Genomic DNA, 13,599 nt, shown 5'->3' on the forward strand with positions numbered 1-13,599 from the left:
ATTCATATAATAAATAAAAAAACACATGAATATTTCACTATATACATAATAAACATTAGACAAAATCTAAGCCTTTCATGATAAAACCAGTCAACAAGTAGGAATGGAAGGGCACTTTCTCAACTTATGAAAAATTCATAACCCATCAAACTCATCAAACTTCGTGGTAAAAAACTGAAAACTTCCCGTAAGATCAAGGACAAGACAAGGACATCTACTCTTACCACTTCTATGCTATATTGTATTGGAGGTTCTAGTCAGGGCAGTTATGAGAGAAAAATAAAAAAGAAACATCCAGATTGGAAAGAAAGAAGTAAAACTACACCAATTACATGTCTACAGACTAGTACCAAATACTCCGTAAATGAAATTAGAAAAGCGATTATATTTACAATAACTTCAAAAAATACTTAAGAATAAATCTCACAAAAGAAATGTAAGAACATCATTAAAGTTAATTTTAAAAGACCTCAGTGGGGCTTCCCTGGTGGCGCAGTGGTTGAGAGTCTGCCTGCCAATGCAGGGGACACGGGTTCGAGCCCTGGTCCGGGAAGATCCCGCGTGCCGCGGGGCAGCTGGGCCCGTGAGCCACAACTGCTGAGCCTGCGCGTCTGGAGCTTGTGCTCCGCAACAAGAGAGGCCGCGACAGTGAGAGGCCTGCGCACCGCGATGAAGAGTGGCCCCCGCTCGCCGCAACTGGAGAAAGCCCTCGCACAGAAACAAAGACCCAACACAGCCAAAAATAAAAAAAAAAAAAAAAAAAAAAAAGACCTCAGTGAATACAAAGACATTTCATATTCATGGGTTGGAAATTTTAATATTCCTAAAATGGTAATACTTCATAAACTGATATACAGATTCAATTTAATCCCTATATCTCTATAAAAAATCAAGCTTGCTCTTTTGCAGAAATTACAAAATTCATACAGATCCAAAATTCATATGGAATTCAAAGGACCCTGACTAACAAAAGCAATATTCTCCTCAGCTATAGAGGGAAATGGACAAGGAAGACAGGAACCTGGAGAATAACGCAGAAGTGGGGCACAACCAAGGAACGCCCCCACTCCCGACGCAGGATATCATTGCAGTGTCTGTCCAGAGGATTTCAGATAGCTGTGGACTGATGACTACTGTGTTGGTGGGTTTTCTCCTCATCTTTCATTCTTCTTTTATTCTAAATGGGAGTTTGAGCTGCTGTTATACTATCCTTTGTACTGCATATTTAATATCTGTGTTATGGTTCAAACACAAAAGCATCAGCTATGTCTAGACATGACGGGAAGGAATGTGTGTCACCTGGAAACCCTGGATTTAAAGCTAAAGTGACTGCCTAAAGCTAGATATTAGACTTTGTGATGAGTCCCTTTGCAAGGAATGAGCATATTCTGTGCGATAAAGAATGAAATCAGGGCTTCCCTGGTGGCGCAGTGGTTGAGAATCTGCCTGCCAATGCAGGGGACACGGGTTCAAGCCCTGGTCTGGGAAGATCCCACGTACCGCGGAGCAACTAGGCCCGTGAGCCACAACTACTGAGCCTGCGCGTCTGGAGCCTGTGCCCCGCAACAAGAGAGGCCGCGACAATGAAAGGCCCGCGCACCGCGATGAAGAGTGGCCCCCGCTTTCCACAACTAGAGAAAACCCTCGCATAGAAACGAAGACCCAACACAGCCAAAAAAATTAAGTAAATAAATAAATAAGTCAGGAGCTCTTTAAAAAAAAAAAAGAAGAAGAAGAATGAAATCAATTATTGACAGTTAGATGAGCAGATGCTTGCAGGATAAATGTTGTGTTTTATCAACACCACATTTTCTTTTTTCTGGGTGCATATACTGTCTTTTCCATGCTGCCTTGCAGTTAAGACCATGTGACTGTGCTCTGACCAATGGAATATGGGTGGAATATGAATGATGTCTGCATGCCTAGAACATAAAACCTGAAAAGCCCCCCACAGCTTTTCCCTTTCCTTTACCTCCTGGCTAGATTCAAAGGAAACTGGGTGGGATTCTGAGTCCGAGGCTTTGGAGGATCCACATATTTGACAGAGCCTGAATAAGAGCACACTACAGAACGCTCCTGTGCCACATGAGAGCAATAAAGCTGTAATACTTGAAGTAACTGCGATCTTGGGGTGTTTGATGGTTACCGTAGTTAACCAGATGGTATGGGATGCCCCAGCTTCATCCCTTCCATTTCCTTTCTTCCTCACAGGATTCCTCTCAGGATTCTTTATGACTATTGATCTATTTCAAGTGTTCTCCCTCTTCACTTTTCACTGGTGCTTAGGAGGGAAATGTGAAATTTTTGGAGAAATATTTTCACATGAGGAGACAGAGAACTCATGTCTGTTGTTGTCACTGGGCTCTGGATCCTGTAGTAGAATCGACTTAAGTAGAGACTAATATAGCTGTGGGAATTGCAAATATAAGAAATGAGGAAGAAAATGGCTTGCAGTTTTTAGGGCAAGGTAATGGTAGTGGTAATAGGAACACATAGGCAGCTGGAGTAAGATGCCAGAATTCAGATCATTTTGTTTCCCAGACGGTAACCAGGAGAGGCTTTGAATCAGGCAAGGGTGCACAAACTTACTTTTTCTCCACTCTGCCAGCGGAGGAGAGTAGGGAATGACTCTCTTGATTCTATCGGGTCCACACTGGGATTATGGCCGCTCCATGTCCTCTCAGGGATCTGAGAACACTCCTCCTGTTTCACTCTCTTTGATTAAAACCATAGGTGATCTATGGACAGAAAGCGTCCTCGCAGTGTCTCAGCCGGTTCCCTGGGGGCAGAGGTGTGGAGCCCACCATCGAGTCCCCACACATACTGGCGGCTGAGTTCATTTCTCAGATGCCCAGTGCTCTTCACAGGATCCTTAACGCTGCTTCACCCCGTGGCATTTGTGTATGTGCGCGTGTGTGTGTGTATATATGTGCACGCGCGTGCACGCACTCTTGCGGCCTTTATTATAAGCCTCTGATCCACACATTTTTTTAAAAGAAAATATTGTTGAGGACCATCTGTATATCTGGAACTTTCCTAGGTGCTGGGGCTGCAAAAGTAAACAAAACAGGAAAAAATCATGCCCTCGTAGTGTTTAGATTCTAGTGAGAAAACTGGAATTAGAATTCATGCCACACTCTTTTTCTGTTCTGCCCTATCCCTGATATTCCTGAACTGCTTACCCATTTCCCCAATAAATGATTTTTTCTATATCCACATACTGTATTAATATTAATGTTTTTTTAACTACTGACATATAATGCCAGCATGCAATCTGGGCATTCATCTGTGTGAACTTTTCATTTTATGTCAGGTTAATCAATCAATATTCTGACTGGCATTTTATGGATATAGAATAAGGGAACAGAGAGCACATGTACAGGTTTTTTTACTCTACTGTGCTAATCATGGGCCAGATTCACATTATTTAGTGATCTACAGGCACTTAGAATCTATGTAGAAATGTAAGATTTTTTTCCCTGAGTAACTCTTTTATAACAGGAGGGGCAAACAGGTAAGAGTTGTCTGAGGCAGTGCTGTAACAGTTACTATATTTGAAATCTTCAACAAAGTTCTTAGTTTTCAAAAGTGATATATACCATGCATAAATATTATATAGTCTAGAAGCTAACTTTAAATTACTTGAAATAAGATAAATTTTTAAAACTGATTTTTAATTTAGGACTTAAATAATACTTTGGTGGTTAAAATACTTAAAATAATTTTATCTAAATTCTTTTGTAGAAGGAAATAAGAGAAGAGAAAGGGGACAATTACATTCAATTTTCTCTTTGTACTTCTCTCTCGAGGAATAAAATGTCATAGTATACGAAAGGTCTTAGTATTTTTACCACACTGCGACTATGAAATTTTTTAGATTGATGTATTTCATTGTATAAAAGACCGAATCAAAATTTTGGTGACATATCAAGGGTTATTAGTTAAAGATGGCCATTCTTCCTTGTACTTTTGCCCTTTATCCTACACTTTATGCTATTGTGCTCCATAGAAAATACATATTCATTTCTTTAGCTGCATATAAATACCCTCTTAAATTCCTATCCAATAACTAGATTTTCCATACAAGTTTCACAATAAAAGTGTAGAAATAATTTATCAATCCTGGAGGCTAATACTGAATACTTTGTTCAATAAGACAGAAACACTGCATTGTTTTCAAGTGCTGGCAACGTTCCTGTATCAACCGTAAGTGCCACAGTTGGGTTTCTGATTCTGTCCTCTAAAATTCAGTAGCCTGTGCTGAAATACATCTGACTTTATTGCACCTGGTCATATTTTTCCACTATCAGTAATCCGTTCATCATCAGCTCCTGCTGTGTCCGCACCGCCTGTTTGCTCCATCTCTGCTTTCTCTGTATCAGTTGCTTGCATCCTTTCTTTGCATGGTTTTACATCTACTTCTTCATTAGCTGCAGATGAAGATGGTTGCTTCCAGTCTGCCAAAAATGTATTGGAACCTCCACTTCATTTTTCTTGTCATAATCTTGCTTTACATAAAAATGAATGAAACCTTTAGTCTTTTCATGCAGTTGTAAAGCCTAGTGACAGCTTTGTAAACTAAATATTTAGAGGAATGCAGTTGGTCCAAAGTGAGTGCAGATCTGGATGTAAGATTGTGCCTTAAGCAAGAGATGGATATTTTGAAACTCCTGAAGTGGATTATTTAGACTGATATAAATGTTTTCATAAATTATTACAGGCACTATTGAGATAAAGTGTACACCTTTGTTATATTAATTAGCCATCTCTAAAACACCACAACATATCTTTGAGGTCTAATCAATTTTTTGTGTAAGAAGAAGAGAGAGACAGAGAGAGATGCCTTGGATTAAACATTTTTCAAGTATATCATTGAATACTTCACTAAACACATTTTACTTAATCATCTGAAAAGAAGCTATATTGCTTCATTATATCATATATTTCTATATATATTTAAAATACTCTAGGTAGTTAAGCAAAGAGCAGTAGTTTCACTTGAACCTGCAGAATCATGATTGCCTTTAGCTCAAAATAATCCTCATGCAAAAGTGTCATATTTTGGGGAGGCCCATTCTGAACCCCTATATGTGCTACTTCAGGCCTACATTGTAAATATCTATCTCCTATAGGTGGCAGAAAATTATTCCAAGAAACAGTAACTGAAAACTTCCCTAACCTGGGGAGGGAAACAAACATCCAGGTCCAGGAAGCACAGAGAGTCCCAAACAAGACAAACCCAAAGAGTTCTGTACCAAGACACATTATACCTAAAATGGCAAGAATTAAAGTTAAAGAATCTTAAAAGCAGCAGGAGAAAAGCAACTAGTTACATGGAACAGAACTTCCATAAAACAATCAGCTGACTTTTCAGCAGAAACTTCGCAGGCCAGAAGGGAGCAGTGTGATATATTCTATTTGTTAAGAATATATTTGTCAAGGCCATCATTCAGATTTGAAGGAGTGATAGAGTTTTACACACAAGCGAAAGCAAAAAAGAGTTCATCACCACTAACCTAGCCTTACATGAAGGGCGGGGCTGGGGGGGTGGTTCAAGGTAACTCTTACGCAAGAGATTCAGGGAATAGGAGTGTAATTGGTTTAGAGAGGCATGGCACATCTTTGCAATATATGGGGAAAAATCTGTCACTCCTTTAATGTACTCTTTATACAGTAATTCCCTTTTCCCTTCCTGGTGAGTTTCACCTACTGACAATTGGCCAGGTTTCATAATTTTTCAGTTACCTACACTTCCTATTATAATCTCATTTCAGTATTTAATCCTTACTCTTATTTTCTTTATTTCCCTTTTATTTCATTCTACCCAATACTTCTTTATTAAAAACTATTTGAATATTTAATAAATGTACACAGAGAATATAAATGAGAATGGGAAAATAATGCAAATACTCCTGTGATTAAATGTGTTAGTCTCTGTTTCCTGGACTCCCTCCTTAGGAGCCATGGGCACTAGTGCCTTAGCAGAGAGAGCTGCAAAGGGGAGGGGTGATGCAGGAGTTTCCCCTAACTTCTGTACAATACACCATGCTAGGGCTCCTTGATGTCTTATTGGTGCACAATACTGCAATATGTTGTCTGCTTTTTAAAATCCCCAGACGAGAAATGCACACAGATACAGGTGTGCCTCCAAATGTGAAGGGAAACAGTCACATCCTTTACAGTACTAGAGGGTACCAAGGGCGATACTGATAGTCCCTGGACCCAGAACACTTGCCTAAGAAAACGTCCATTTCACCTTTTGCAAAAGCTACATCAGAGTAGAGCTATCTGTATTTTCTCTAGCAGGGCAAGTACCAGTCAGGGTAGGAAAGCCTCTCTCCTTAGAAATACCACCAATTTAAGAGTCTTCTTCATGAAGTCTTCTTTCCTACCGTCTTGATTTGTGGGAAAATAAACCTTATCTCTGTGAATTTGGCAATCCTCTAATCACAATTAAACCAGTCTCTTGGACCAGAGATTGAGCAGGAGCCTAGTGGTACTGGAGGTATCCTGATCTGCACAGGCACCTATCAGCAAGCCCTCTGCGTGTGGGGAGGTGCCTGTCTACAAATGCTAGAGGACAGCTTTAGTTTCTGGAGAAACTCAGCATTTTTGAAAGAACCAAAAAATTAACTAATTTGCTGTTTCTCTTTATATTAAGAGAAAATATAAAACTTGCCTCACTTGGGGGATGCTTATTTCCTTAACTTTTAAAAAATGGTAACATTTGACTTTTTCAGGCCAAATATTCAAGTAAACAAACAATATTTCTCATATTTAAATAATAGTTTATATAAAAATACAAATTAGATAATTAGCCCAGTAATTACTATAAGGCACACACACAATATTTATCATTTTTCTTCTTTTTCTCTCACCAAATAAGGTTCAGTGAAAAAAAAAAAAAGACCCAAATAGTTTTATTGTAGAGTCTTTCCAACAAACCTCATAAGCCATCATATATTAAGACTTTTGAGAAAGTTGTTCATTGTAAACTATCAATATATCATGAAAAATGTAACCCTTATAAAAGATTATCAGATAATGAATTATTGTTCTGGCCAGAATCAAACTAGTAATCCTGAGGTAAGGCTGTTGACAAATATTAATCAAGTGATTCCTTCTCAAATACGTGTATTGTGCAGGTATATGTGTAGCATGACTTGTGAAAACAATCAACCTTGTGGATAGGAGTATCTGTCAGGAGGTTAGGAGACAAACGGAAGTACTGAGCATCATTCTGAATCATCTTAAAGCAACGGAAAAGTCAACAGAGTTTTATGGGAGTATCTGTTCACCAATAAGAAATTATTTTTTAAATAAATATTACTATGAACAAGTAATAAATAACGATGCAGACTTAAATAAAGTGAAGATGGATTTTTACAGTAATATGAAAAGTCTTCAAAGAACTATTATTAAATTATAACATCAAGGTAAAGAACCCTGTGAAGTATGATCCTTTTAGACAGAAAAATGATTTTTGTATGAAAATAAAAAGGAATAGATACACACAGAGTTAGTACACACCACTGTATATGTAAAGAAACAAAAAACTGAAAAACTGTTTAACAGATGTCAACTTTGAGAATGACTAGGGTAGGAAAGGAGGCTTTAACTTTTTTGATCATAATTTCTTTACTGTCTGGTTTTTAACATGTGTACATATATACAGTTTTAATGTGAATAAGTGGTAGGGATGTTGGTGATTTTCATTTCCCTTTTAGCAATAGATAAATATCCTTATGTATAGGAAACTTTAAGGAATTCAACACCTATGAGTGTTCCTGAAAAAGAAATCACTTTTAACGATGAAGTCTAGCCAAATAAGACTAAATCAAATTTTAAAAAGTCAGTGAGTAGAAATAAATAATGAATTATCTGTTTAAACACAGAACTGCTACTAAAAAAATTAGAAATATGTTTAAGTATGTTTGTTATAGAAATGCATATAAATATTATAAACCTTGAGTATGTAAAAATAGTAACTGAAAAGCAAAATTTGAAAGTGAGAATGGGCAAATAGGAGAAAGTGTCAGAGCAATACTTTCTTTTTCATACCTGACAGTCAGTCCACAGGTCTAAAATCAAAACTTTATTTTTAAAAATGACAACAAGTTAGCTTAGTAAACTTTTAAAAACAAAAAATCAGGAAAATTTAGAGGAATTAATGTCTTTATTTTGTGAAGAAATATTTTCATAATTTTAGCAATTTATTTTGCTCCATTTTATTCTTTCTCCTCAATTAATATAAATTTGAATAAATACCGTTAAATTTTAGTAAACTCTTATCTATGTATATAGGTATATAGGTATAGGTATATAGGTATATACATGCATAGATAGGAGATCTATTTATCATCCATCTATCTCTTATTTTTCCTTTCTAAATATAGACAGATATATCTACAATAATGTTATCTTAATGTTAACTTGATGATTATGTCTAATGATTGGGTTTTAGATATTTTAAGGGCTCTACTAATTATTTTATGTATTCCAATTTATTTTAATAAGTAGGTATAATTTACATAAAACATTCATTTTATTATTTTAAAGAATATCCATTTTCCAGAATAATGCATCATATGTTGACTGTCAAATTTATGCTGAGTTGTTCAGAAAGCAATACATTCCTTCCACAGGGATTCTGAGAATAAGCCTTATGTAAGAGGGAAGGAGAAATACTCCAGATCTTAAAAGAGTATATAAAATTTAGTGAGAGAAAATTAAGTATTGTAGGCAAGGGGCAAGGACAAGGGAAAATATATATAAAAGATAAAATATGTGTTGAAGAATGTATAGCAAATAAAAATTGAACTTCACCAGCAGTTTCATATAGAGAACTACTGGTTAGGCAGGTAGAGAAATGTGGGTTGGGGCAAGTTTGCCAATGCCTTTTTTATAGGTGAAAAACCAAAAAACAAACTGAGGTATCAAGAATTCAAGCCCTTTCCCTAAGATTGCACCTTTAATAGTTAATGGAGACACTAGCAATCAGTTCATTACGTGTCAATCATGGGAACTACATGGTATTCTTCAGGAGATGAGAAGAGATTGAGTACCTTTAAATGGGAAAACCAGCCAGCCAAGGAGGTGCTTTGATGAGCACCCCTGTGGCAGAGCAGGGCACAGATGAGAGGAAAGAGCAGGGTGATCACATGGGGGCGTAGTGAAGGCAAATGTCCATGGAAGGGATGAGGAAGGAAGAAACTAAAGCTCTGGCTGCTTCTGAATTTGATCTATTCACAGATTTCTCCTGATACAGTCCTCTCACAAATTTAAGTCAATTTCATCTTCTGACACATCATTAAATCCTTAAACGGACTAAGACCTGAGTTTCTAATAGCCATCTTATATTCTACTTAGAGGTGGCATGCTGTATTTGATATATCCCAGGACTTAATATGCAAAGTGAATGAAAGGGATAAGAAAAAATTTGAGCTTGAAATTTAAATGCTAGGTTTAACTTATTCTGAACACCGAAGTATTACAGCTAAATAAAGCCTGTCAATTTTGCAAACAAAAGCAATATTTCCTAATTTGTATGTATGGATGTGAACATGTATTTTTAATTATATTAATCACTGATTTTCCAGTTCCATTTTGCTATTGGAGAAGCAGATATGAAGAAATCACAGAGGTTTTTTTTTACCAATTAGACCCTTACACCCTAGCACTTTGGTACCTAGCCTGGAAATCATCTCCCCTTCTTTGGGAAGCAGACAAGGGGAAAAAGAGGGGCGATAGGTAGAGATTTTGTGTGGGGGGGGTGGGGGGAGGAAGAAAGAAAGAAAGAGAGAGAGGGAGAGGGAAAGGAAGAGAGAGGGAGGGAGGGAAGGAGGAAGGAAGGAAGGGGAAGAGCGAGGGAGGAAGGAAGGAAGGGAGGAAGAGGAAGAGTGAGGGAGGGAGGAAGGAAGGAAGGGAGGGAGGGAGGAAGGAGGGAGGGAGGGAAGGAAGGAAGGGAGGGAGGGAGGAAGGAGGGAGGGAGGGAGGGAAGGAAGGAGGGAAGGAAAGAAGGAAGGGAGGGAGGGAGGGAGAGAGAGAAAAGAAGGAAGAAAGAAAGAAAGAAGGAAGGAAGGAGGGAGGGAGGGAGGGAAGAAAAGAAAGAAAGAAAGAAAGAAAGAAAGGAAGGAAGGAAGGAAGGAAGGAAGGAAGGAAGGAAGGAAGGAAGGAAGGAAGGAAGGAAGAAAGAAAGAAAGGTGGACATTAGAAAGAATTTCTAATTGACTCTGAGCTTAGTGCATTTAAAATCACGCCCAAGCCTCTCTTTTCTGACTCACTTGCCTTCTAATGTTAAGACGGCTTGGAAATGTGATGCACCAAAAGATTTAAAAGTGTTTTAAAAGGATGCACAGCACCTGCAAGAAACGGTAATGAATCAAACCTTAATGCCTTACCCAAATTCCATGTAATCCAAATGCAAATGGTGTGAAATGAAGATAGACATTATGCTACTTTGGATAGTTTTTTAAATGGAAGAAAAACTCAGTGAGTATTAAGTATCTCCATGTTTTATCTCATGATTTTAAAGTAAAAATTATGATTAGTGTGGCTGACTGAGCTAGCCTGAAAGTTAGGCAACCTTGTAAATCACAATTGTTTAATGACTGAAAACAGATATTTCTTAAATTAATATAAGTGAATGTGCCTTTCTTATACCTGGAATGTTTTGTTTCCACCTCTACAGGTTGGGTAATCACATTTAATTTGTTTAGTTGAAAAATGGTTGACAAGGCTGTTCAGAAATTTTAGTTTAGTGATATCAAACCTTGAGGATTTCTCTTCTTACATCTACATGAACCTTAGAAAGATTGTTTTAGACCTAGATAGCCACAAGAAATCCAGAGGGGCACCAAGGGAGAGAGCAGAACACCTCACCAGAACAAAGCCTCAGGAGGGAAGACAGACTACACATATCTGAGACTAGATCTTCAGAACCCTGCCGGGGACCTCCTCCACAACCCTCCACCCTCTCAAGCCTGCACTGGTCACATTCACAAACACTAGACTATAAACACAGCAGCAGATGAGCACAAACCCATTTAATCAATGTGTGGGGAGCATTATAGATTTTGTTTACAGAATTCTCAGTATCAAATATTCACACATGACCAGTGTTTCTAACTATAGCTTCTACGGCCATCAGACAGTCCAAAACTGAAGCAAGCCTCGTTAAAACATTAGCAAGTGATAAAAGGGATAAATGAAAGGCATATTAGTATCGAAGTGCGATTTTTATCCTCTGTCAGGAAACACCACAGAGAACCCACTGTAGAAAAAGTGAGCAGCAATCTGAGGTATAACAAATGTCTCTACCTGAGGGGGTATATGGAACTTCCAATAAATGGTCAGGTATTTTACTTTTATTTAAAGGGCTGAAGGTTACTGATCAGTCACCACATGCTGAAGAGTCCATATGACCTTGATTCTGTTCTTTTCTTTGTATCCACTGTCCGTAGCTTTAGTTTGCACTAGGCATTCTATCCTGAACAACTCTAAGCACTGTCTAAATTGTGTCCTTTCCCCAGCATCATTCATTCACAATATAGTGCTTATATTCTTGTTACTCAAAGTGTGCTCGCTGGACCAGCAGCACAGTTATCTCCTGTTTGCCTGCTAGAAATGTAGATTCTTAGAATCCACCCCAGACCTACTGAATGAAAATCTTCATTTTAACAAGATTCCAAGTTGGTTATAAAGCACACCAAAGTCTGAAGAACATTTCTCCCCAATACCACTAAGGTGACCTCTCTAAAACATAGAACTCATCACTGATTAAGATTTGATAATGTCCAACCACCCCATCCTGCCCCGCACTTAACAGAAACCACCAACAAAGGACAGTCTACACTCAATAGAATGGGTCTCAGGCCTTTCTGGTCAGTATGGTCTAATCTCCACGCCGACATGCAATCTGTACCTGCAATTAAATTTACCTCATTACTCTCTCAACACATCAAGCTTGCTTCTACTTTGGACATTGTTTCATTGGTTTAAGAGCTCGCCTCCAGGCCAATAATTTCTAGCCAAACCACACATCAGGAATGTGTCAAAAAGCAGAAATTAATATTCACCAACAATTGTCCCAATCTACATCTGAGTCTACTCAGCCCATAACGTACTCTTTCTGATGGCTCCACACTCCTTTGCTTCATCTCTCTACCTTCTTTCCTGTACCTCCAGGATGGAAAACCTTGACTTGACTTTTCTGAATCCTGACCTTCCTTTGTTCCCTAACATGGCCCTTACTACCTGCCTGGTTACTTACTATGGGATCAGGATTTCCTTCCTCTGGTCCAATGGGCAGAGCTGACAGGCCAAGACCACCTGCTCCTTGTATCCTCCAAGACTAGATCTCAGGTATGATTTCATATGCCTGTTCATGTATAAGCAAGATAGAAGAGTTTATAAGAACATGAACACCCCTCTGTTTTATTGCTAAAGCCTAACAAGGGGTACCACCTGCTAGGGATGTATGTGTGATCAGATAGAAGTAGAGGCTTACACTCACTATCAAGGAAATATTATCCCTGCTTCTATAGACACGGGGTCTGCCATACCATGGGAGGTTTCAAATAGTCTTATGGGATTTTTTTCTACACTTAGAAAATTTTATGGATACCCCAACACCTCAATTATGAGACAAAGTAGACGATATTCTTCATACAAAAAAAGGAGTGGTTTTTGGCCAACCACCACTGGCTTTATTAAAGTCTGAATCAGAAAAGAATGCAAACCAAAATATTCACAAATGAGAAAGGTATATTCCACTAGTCATTACACTGATGAATCTAGGGCTCCAGTTCAAGATTTAGCTAGGAAGGACAGTTTTCTATATTCAGCAGAGCTGCTCCTAGACTATACTGCACCATAATGAGAATTAGAAAAAAGAAGGAGGAAAGAGATGCACTATTTTTAGTCTCTCATAACTACTGTAACAAATTACTATACATTTAGCAGCTTAAAACAACATAAATTTATGATTTCACAATTCTGTTTTTCTGGCAAGCAGTAACCCCCAACTCTGAATGCTTTAAAATTTTCTACTGTCTGCCATGCTTTATTAACGCAAAAATGGGGGAAAGAATAATTCCACAAACTACTGAACCATTATTGCCTCTTTTGTTGATTTTTTTCTGAATATTTACGGTACATTTACATTTTGAGGGGACTGAGACTCGTAGAGTAAATGTGTATTTACCTCTTAAAATTCAGATAAAACGTTACATTCTCCATGGGACCTTCTAAAACCTGCCTTCTCCCCACTCCTATGTTACCCCAGATATAAAATAACTCCTTTTCCTCTGAATGCCGTAAGTTTATATATAGTGGTCTGAAGTCATATAGAGAATAAATGAGATATAGGAAGAAGGAGAAAAGGAAGAGAGAGAAAGAGAAGAAGGGAAGAAGAAGGAGGAGGAGAAGGGGGAGAGGAAAAGAAGAAAGAGAAGAGAAAGTGTATTCTTTACTATTAGGTTTTGAAATCTTTATGTCCTGAGACCATATTTTGCATCTTGACTACTCAGCACAAAGCCTAATAAATAAGAAGGCTCAATAGGGACATGGATGAATATTTGAGTGCTTTTGGTTATCTCT

At 38.0% G+C, this 13,599-nt stretch overlaps 1 pseudogene; it reads left to right on the forward strand.

Moving 5' to 3' along the window:
• The first annotated feature begins 1,000 nt into the window (after positions 1–1,000).
• LOC133075092 (serine/threonine-protein phosphatase 2A 56 kDa regulatory subunit gamma isoform-like) overlaps positions 1,001–13,599 on the forward strand; it is a 97,443-nt pseudogene continuing 84,844 nt past the window's right edge.

The sequence above is a fragment of the Eubalaena glacialis genome, chromosome 15, assembly GCF_028564815.1.
Source record: "Eubalaena glacialis isolate mEubGla1 chromosome 15, mEubGla1.1.hap2.+ XY, whole genome shotgun sequence".
NCBI classification, from domain to species: domain Eukaryota; kingdom Metazoa; phylum Chordata; class Mammalia; order Artiodactyla; family Balaenidae; genus Eubalaena; species Eubalaena glacialis.